This window comes from Danio rerio, chromosome 8 (genome assembly GCF_052040795.2).
Source record: "Danio rerio strain M-AB ecotype USA chromosome 8, GRCz13ab, whole genome shotgun sequence".
In the NCBI taxonomy this organism is placed as follows: domain Eukaryota; kingdom Metazoa; phylum Chordata; class Actinopteri; order Cypriniformes; family Danionidae; genus Danio; species Danio rerio.
This window is the reverse complement of record NC_141028.1, coordinates 23,929,510-23,938,689: the sequence shown is the minus strand read 5'-3', so window position 1 is coordinate 23,938,689 and position 9,180 is coordinate 23,929,510. Positions and strand designations below refer to the sequence as shown.

The 9,180-nt window shown below is 35.3% G+C and overlaps 1 long non-coding RNA gene across 2 annotated transcripts; it reads left to right on the top strand.

Moving 5' to 3' along the window:
• The first annotated feature begins 719 nt into the window (after nucleotides 1-719).
• LOC147842637 (uncharacterized) lies at nucleotides 720-3,383 on the top strand. Of its 2 annotated transcripts, XR_015497853.1 has the most exons (6): nucleotides 720-764; nucleotides 1,326-1,398; nucleotides 2,357-2,489; nucleotides 2,614-2,771; nucleotides 2,872-2,967; nucleotides 3,139-3,383. It is a non-coding gene; the product is annotated as an uncharacterized LOC147842637 (long non-coding RNA). The 2 variants fall into 2 exon arrangements; XR_015497852.1 differs by lacking the exon at nucleotides 1,326-1,398.
• The last annotated feature ends 5,797 nt before the right edge of the window (nucleotides 3,384-9,180 follow it).

Below are 9,180 nucleotides of genomic sequence, written 5' to 3'. Positions count from 1 at the left end.
ATAATCAAAAAAAAAAGGCATAAGAAACACACAGAAGCAGGACAAAACCTGACATGTCTTGGAATGTAGCATCTAAATAATGTCTTTAATAGTGGCAACCATAGTATAAGTGGAATAATTCCAACCCAGGCTCATTCTGAAAATATACCACTATATATATTTCTGGAGAGAGCAAAATACGTCCCAGGAGCCAAGTTTTTTTTTCTGCAGTCTTTGTTTTCTCAAGTCCACCTGAGGGTGCTGTATATGCCTTTTCAGGTCTCAAATTTATCTCACTAGTGCCATTTGCGCCTGCTGTTCTTGTGTAAATCCACCAGAAGCTAATGTCTACTGACTGACTGACCAACCGACTGATCAACCCACCCTACCCCTTTGCTAAACCCAACCAGTAGTGTTTTAAAAAGTACCGATTGATCTGAAATGCAGCCATATGTAGCTCTGGCTACACACTGTAAACCCTAATGCTGTAACTAATTAATTGAATTGAGTTCTATTAACTTAAATCATTAAAATTCGTTTATCTTAATTAACCTTGATGAGTATTTAGAACTTTTTCTTATTTTTGAGTTTGAAAAAATTTAATCTTTCAAGTAAGGTGAACAATTCTGCTGGGTTTAATTTATACAAAATGTCTCTTTAAAGTTTCATTAACTCAAAATCTGTCAGCCCAGTGATTTTGCGTCTGACGTCATCCAGGTTCACATACGTGCTCATGCTTCATTCGTTTTTTTCAAGATGGCGGATCGGCCTCGCTTCACACTACAGTAAGTAAAATATTTACAAATCCAAGAAATATTAAATGTATGTTTTAATTAATATAATCACAGTAACAGTTCAATGTAATGTAGAGTTAATCAGGGTGTGTTTACATGTCGTACATTACAGAAAACATGTTTAGCCTCACTTGTTGCTAACTAAAGTTAACATTGCTGTTTAAAAAGTTAGAATCAGTGCAACGTTAGCGTTAGTTGTAACGTGTTAACTCTGAATTTTAACAGAGTGTGATAAAGACAAAAATATTTAAAATCGGCAGATTACATTTTTCAAAAAAATTTAAATCTTGGCGCGAGTATGCCTTTTCTCAGCCTGTGCTGAAGTTGTCATGGAGACGCGCGCTCTCACAACCGCATGTCATGGCGCTGCGCTGAACTCCATCCAGTGTGTGAATGTGGTATTATCTTTGCAATCTGTAGGCACTTCGGAAACGAAAGGCGCAAGAAACATAACGTTAATCATAACTCAAATGATCTCCGCCTAAACACTTAACGGTATTTTCTGATGACGCGCAAAAACGTAGTCTCAAAACTTAACTCTGTCACACGCAGCTTGTTGCTTGCTGATCCATGTATGAGGATAGCCTGACGGAGAACATTTAAGCTGCGCTCCTCACCTGAGCAGGTACAGAGCAGAGCTTCATTTTACACTACCACATTGAGGTAAAGTTGGTTTTATATTCATACATTCATTTAGTAACAACTTGTGACTCGCTCCATAAATTGTTTACCATGGTACTTTGTCTATTCGTTCTGAAATCACATGCAAGTATGACATGAAAACAACATTACACTAAATGCACTATTTTTTTTGACTGAACAATGTTGTACTTTGAAAATCATTGGCTGCTAATATGATTTCACCATTAAGAATATGCAAAAATTACCTTTCTGAAATTATATTAATAAGAAGAAAGTCTGAATGTGTAAATATAAAACTAACTTTACCTCAATTACCAGCACTGATCAACACTTAATATTTCCTTGCGCTTAAGACGACATCTCTGCAAATCAATGATTACCTGATTAATGCGATCAGTTAAATGAGTTTAAATGTCATTTAGGTCAAATGTATTTTAAAGGTATGATAAAAGTTTTTTTTTTTTTCAATCTATTTTTTTAAATGTTTACTCTGGAGAGAATATAAACAGCCTAAAAAACAAAGTATGCATATCTATAACACATTAATACAAAATTATGTTATTAAATAAAATAATAACAAAACAAAATATTCAAGACGTGGTAAACAAGACATAGTTTTCTGATGTGCAAATTTTGTAGCTTAAAATATATTTATATCTTAAAAATATAAATATTTTAGTCTATATATTTTTACATCATTAGACAATAAGGTAAGTATTGTTATTTCTAGCTTTTAAAATCAGGCCTTAAATTTCTTTGTCGTCCTATTCAGTTTTAGAAATTTCAATACTGTTTAAATTAAATCTGTGTTCATCAAATCAAAGCAACTAACATGATAATCAGCTCTATTGCTAACCGTTTTGGAGGTTAACGTTAGACATCATGCAATTGTACTACTTCCACTCTCAGCTAAATGACACTGTGACTTTGTGTACATACAGAATTGAAGGTCGGGTGTTGCTGACTACAGATAGGAACTACAAGGAAAGTGAAACTTCAGCTAGACCTTGAGTTCAGTTTACAACATGAAGATCCTGCTTTCAACATCTGATCAACACCTGATTTTCATCGGAGGTAAAAATAGATAAGTAAATGAAACATAATAATAATATTAATACATTTTTTTTCTAGAATTGTATATTTTGTGGTGTGGGTTTGTTTTATGAAATTCTCTCTTGTTTCTTTTTGCTGTTTGCAGAGTACCAACATGTTACAAATGAGAATTTTCCCCACAAATTCTTTGCACAACTGGACCACCACCTATTTCATTTGATGACAATTTCAAGGCAAACAGCATCCAAAACTGCCAAGACAGCAGATACCCTGGCTAATCTTTTAAAGGTTTATGATGAGCAGGTATGTTTGGGGTCACGTGTTAAAGTATACATTAAAATATCATTTGAATTTTTTTTTTTTTTTAATTGATTTAAAATCATTTATTATACTTGATTTCCAGGAACTGCATGATGTCAGTTCATGACGGACTACTCTTATCAGAGGTCTTTTGGTCTTGCTGCGTGAGCGTGACTTAAGATTCTTTAGGAACACCCTGGTAAGACTTCATTCATTCTTTTCACAATTAGGCATGTTTAATGAAAAGATGAAAGTTTTGAAAACTTTTACTTAACATATTTGTAATCACGAATAGTTGATGAATCATATAATATTGGCTCAGTCATTTTGATACTGTCCTTACATTAATATCCTTGAATTATATTTTTAGATTGATAATCCTGCTGACTGAAGATGCTTTATTGGCCCTGCATTCACTGAGGGTCTCTGTTGTCCTGAAGAATGAATTGGACACCACCCACAGCACACTTCCAGACCTTTCTTGTCTTGTATGGATTAATGTATGCTCTTCACATAATATATACAGTAGTAAAGGACTTTGAACTTGTGCAAAAAGTTTTGCTTGGCATGGATGATGGAAAATAAAAAGTCTCGTAGCATGGAAACCTTAAAGAATGAGTTGATTGTTTTTTTTTTTACTTAATAAAGACTGTCTCTGGGGTAGTAACTTCAAAACATTTATTTAACTTTAATTGGTAAGTATGCATTTTATTATATATAGGGATAGTTTGTCCAAATGTAAAATTCTGTCATTTACTAACTCTTCACTTGTCCCAAACCTGCTTGAATTTCTTGCTTCTGTTGAACACATGCCTTAAGACTAAGTTTTACACTTATTAATGTATTATTAAATTTTATCAAACTTATAGTTGTTTTTTCTTGAGGCTCTTATGTCTGATATCATATTTACATTGTGGGTAATTTTTATTAATTTCAGAATAGTGTTCATTTTCAATCTCTTTATGTCTAATAGTTTTTATTGTTTTAAGACATTTGTAATTGCATAGGAGACAAATTTGAAAGTACTGTTGGACATTTTTTCTTTAAAAATAAATGTCTAAAATGGTATTGTCTGTGTGTTTTAAATTACAGATTTATTTTGACAGATTTATGGGGTTTAAAGTTTAAAATAATGGCTAATTTTATTTGTGAAACTGACGATGGAGAAGTTAATTTTAAAAAATGCTATCAAAATGTATGTTCTGGGTGATTTAAGTATTTAAAGTTGAAAGAAATTAAAGCAATTAAGTTAATTGGTATTAAAATGTATGAGCTGGGTGACTAAGTATTTAAAGTTTGGAAAAATTAAAACAATTAAGTTAATTGCAATTAAAACGTATAAGCTGAGTAACTTGGGTATTTTAAGTTAGGTGAAGTGTCTTGCATGAGTACAACAAACTCAAAACTTAATGTTTCTGTTTATTTAAAATAGATAATTTCATAACTTAAAAAATTTGACGTAACTGATTACCTCAAATTTTTTGAGTTTTGTCAACTTATTCGGGATTACAGTGCATGATTTGCGATCTCCGGATATTTATATGCAGGGCTACGTAGGGCTACGTTTTCAGATTGAGTCTATGTTGAATAATTTATCCTGGGCCATTGAACTATTAGAAAGCAGTCCAAATGACAAACTCCAAAGTGACATAAATACCAATACCTGCACATTAATGGGCACCACTGGGTGAGTATTATTTATATATATATTTTTTTACATGTTTACCAAAAAAGTTATATCATTGTAATAAAAATGACTGTAATTGAATATTTTAAATTAAACCATGTTGCCTTGGTGGCACAGTGGGTAGCGATGTCGCCTCATTTTCTGTGTGGAGTTTGCATGTTCTCCCTGTGTTGCTGTGGGTTTCCTCCTGGTGTTCCGTTTTCCCCCACACCACCAAAGACGTGGTATAGGTGAATTGGGTAAGCTAAATTGTGTTCTGTAAATTGTGTCCGTAGTGTTTGGGTGTGAATGGGAGTGTATGGGTGTTTCCCAGTGATGGGTTGCAGCTGGAAGAGCATCCTCTTTGTAAAACATGATGGATAAGTTGGCAGTTCATTCTGCTGTGGTGACCCCAGATAAATAAAGGGAAAAGAAAATAAATTAATGAATGAGCTACACATTAGGTCTAAAACTGGATTCCTGAAGCGCCGCAGCTCTGCACAGTTTTGATCCAAACCTAATCAAACACAAAGACGTCTGCGGTTGGCATTAAAAGCAGTGTTGTGTACGATAAAATTTAAGTTTTCTATTTTTGCACTTTTGATTTTGGCATCCTGGCGCACAACACAGCATGATTGCTATTGCAACCGGTCTTTCTTTACAACCAGTATGCATGATTGAACCCGTGTGACGTAGGTTGGTTGGTAGGTTAATTCTCCAATTAAGCAGGTGTGAGTTGGAGGTGGTTGGAGCTAAACTATGCAGAGCTGCAGCCCTCCCGGAATTGAGTTTGAGTCCATTGAGTTACACCCAGCTGCATTGAAAATCAACTAGCTCAATAATGGTTTTAAACGGGCATCATGCTTCAGAGGACCCGACGTCTGTTACTTCAGAGAGCCAGAAGACTCTGTTTTTTACAACAAAGAATGGTTCTTTGTTAAATGGTGAACATCAGAGACAAGGTTGCGCATCCCCAAACCTCCACACACATACTATCATGCTACGCCTCATTTTCCCCTTTGAAAGACAGAAAAGGCTTTTCTCCAGCACTTTTTTTTTCTCCTTCACATTTTGGTGTCCTGACAGTAATTGTGTAATCACAGATAAAACGCTGCGGCATATTGTTGTAGAGCATAGACTGGGCAAGTTTTAACGTCCCCTCGGATTTCAGAGTTGCTCTGTGAGCGTAATGAAACCTGACAGATATTTCTCAGCACTGTTCTGACACTATTCTACATGGAAATAATTCTAGAACAATCAGATTTGTCCGACCCCTCGTGCTTTCTCCCAGGATGCCCTAATACACAGCTTTTCACTTTCCCCTCTTTAACAATAGACTCATTTCGAGCTACAGACGGTGTGTGTGTGTGTGTGTGTGTGTGTGTGTGTGTGTGTGGCAGCAGAGGATGGGGGAAGGGACCCGTGGCTGTCATATGTTTAAGAGGTGGTGTTTTTTAATCATCGTTTAGATTAGTGTAATTAAGGAAGCATATGGATGTACACCTGCTCTGGAGCTCCGTGAGTCACAGCTCTGCATAAAGATCCCTTTCTCTCCCACAGGTCTTCACTTTAACACCTTCCTAAGACTGACTGAACGCTGATGCAAGCGTGACGTGCAATTCTCAACCACTTTTTTTTTTTTTTTTGTAAATGCAATGACTTCAGTGAGATTATTCCAACTTCAAGGCAGGAAGAAAAATCTCATAATCCTAATTTACTCAAGTTTCAGGTTTGTGAGAAAGCGCTGATGCTTCTTTTTGAATTCAGCTGTCAGAGACAGATGTATTCTTACACGGCTAAAGCAAACTATTCAAATAATATATTATATGTCATACCTGACTCACTAGTAACGATTATAAAACACAGCTCTGGCTTTAAATCTGACTGGATGAGTCATTATGTCATCATGTTGCTTGGCAACCTTAAACACTCTTGCTTTAATGAGCAGAAGTCATGCCTTAGTTAGATATATTTATTTACAGATTGAATATTTGTTTAACTTGCTGAAACATTTCTGTTATTCCTGCCATTTTTAAAACAATTGTAATTGAGAGGTGTTAAAATCGTCGTGAGGCTCTTAGGGTTTATTATGCTGGCTTGAGAACGCCTATAAATACTGTTATACTACATAAACGGATCAATTTTCCATCTTCTTCTTCTGAGACTAATTTGTATATGCATCTCCTTCTAGAACATTTATACTACAACCACCAAACTTACACCAGACCTCCAAACTGGTCTGACTCGGGTCACTATATCTTTTCCATCTGGCTGTAAAATTTGAAAACATCCCATTTAATTAACATTGGACCAAACATTAAGACCTCATAACTTTCTACCAGGCTGTCATATAAACTTAAGGTTATGATTATTTAACTCAGACTTCCAATCTGCCAATATCTAATGACCTTTCAACTTAATAGCCTCACCCTAGCAACCACTTACGGCACCCTAACAACTGTCCCATAGACTTCAATTGTAAAAAAAAAAAACAAAAACAAAAAAAACCTGCCATTGACTTTACATTGGATGTACTAACAATAAACCAATTCATGTTAACAATATGTCAATCCATGCTAGGAACATACTAATCCATACAAGAAACATACTAACAGCATACTAACATACTAATCATATTAACATACTAACATACTAATCATACTAGAAACATAGTAACATCATACTGATCATACTAGAAACATAGTAACAACATACTAATCATACTAGCAACATGCTAATTTATACTACATTTATGTTAACAACATGCTACTTTATACTAGAACATGCCAACACTCCCGTTTTTCCCGGGAATCTCCCGTATTTCAGACCCATCTCCCATTTTGTTCTGTCTCCATTCACGACTGGTCGACCTAGCAATCACTCAGAATACCCTAGAAACCACCTAGCAACACCTTAACAACTACCTGGAACACCATAGCAACGCCTTAGCAACCATTGAAATACCTATCAGAACACTTAGCAAATGCTTAAAGCAATACCTTAAACTGTCCAAACACTCTAGCAACGCCCTGGCAACCACTCAGAACACCCTAGCAACTGCCTAGCAACACCTTAGCAATGACTCATAACATCCTAGCAGCACATTAGCAGCCACTAAGAACAACCTAGCAACCACCTAAAAAAGAAAAAATCCATACTAGAAACCTGCTAACCTATATGTAGTTATTTATCTGTGCCAACTGTTTTAAACTTCTTAAAAACTACTTCAGTTATTTAAACTTTTAAACTACTTTAAACTTTCAGACTAGGCTTTCTTAAGCCACAATTACGTTTGTCTATGAACTTTACTTTTCTAGTTAAATTTTTGGATATCTTAATGAACACAAAAAAATAACCAGGGCTTGACAAAATTCAAAGATGGAGCACATTTTGATTTGATTTGTGTTGATCAGTAGTTGTTTTTTTCAATGAAAGTAGGACCAGAAAAGATTCAGATATTTGTAGTGTATTTGTTACTCTTTGTTGCTATTATTATAAACACAGATTTGTTGAGGGGCTTTGTGTAGTCCAATGGCATTAATATTATTCATTCATTCATTTTCTTTTCGGCTTAGTCCCATCGGTCGGTCGACACAGCAGAATGAACCGCCAACTTATCCAGCACATTTTTACACAGCGGATGCCCTTCCAGCCACAACCCACAACCCATCTCTGGGAAACATCCACACACACTCAGTTACACACACACACACACACACACGCACACACACACACACACACACACACACACACACACACACACCACTCAAACACTATGGACAATTTAGTCTACTAAATTCACCTGTACAGCATGTCTTTGGACTGAAGGAGGAAACCCACGCAAACGCAGGGAGAACATGTAAACTCCACACAGAAATGCCAACTGACCCAGCCGAGGCTCAAACTCGCAAACCAGTAACCTTCTTGCTGTGAGGTGACAGCACTACCTACTGCGCCACTGTGTCGCCGGCATTAATTTTAATACAAATAATTACTTCAAGGAAGTTAAAGTCTGTTTTAAAAGTTTTAAATATTTCATAAGCAAAATTTTTTTAGAAATGTGTGCTCAGACTGCTTAATAACACCTTGAATAAGTATAGGTGTTCAGATTAGGCAAGTCAGTAAAACAAACAAACACACAAAACATAATCGCAGAGAGCTGCTTAAAATATTGTATATTTAAGATTGAGATCAAAACTGATACCAAGTTTTATGGTTATAGTATATGTGCTTTTTTTTAAAAGATCAATAACTGGACATCATAGCCATAATAGCAAATTTTTAGAACTTCATGTTTCAATGATAAAATGCTTTCTTAACTGATGTTTTCTCCTTTTTTCATTAGTTTTTTGTTGTTTTCTGCATATTTCGGTATATGTTAGAAAGTCTACAGCACATATAAATAAATATTACCACTTCCAGCAACCTGAACAAAATTGCCTTGTTTGCTGAAATACAGCTGAAAGTGTTGACTATTTCAACCTGTTTCCCCCTAAAGTTGAATGAGAAAGAGCTTTCCTGGTTTAGGAAAACTACCTCCATTAGTATATCAGTGCCCGTACTTACAAAAGATTTAATTTTACCTATAAGAGTTCTCCTAAATAGCAGTAAAAGTTTTCCAGGTAAGAGTTTACTCTTAGAACCCGTTCACAAAACTGAAGTAATTGAAAAAAGTCTTAAGCTGAGAGTAAGGGCTGGGTTGACCTCATATATAGATGATGTCAGCATGATTATTAACTATGCTTA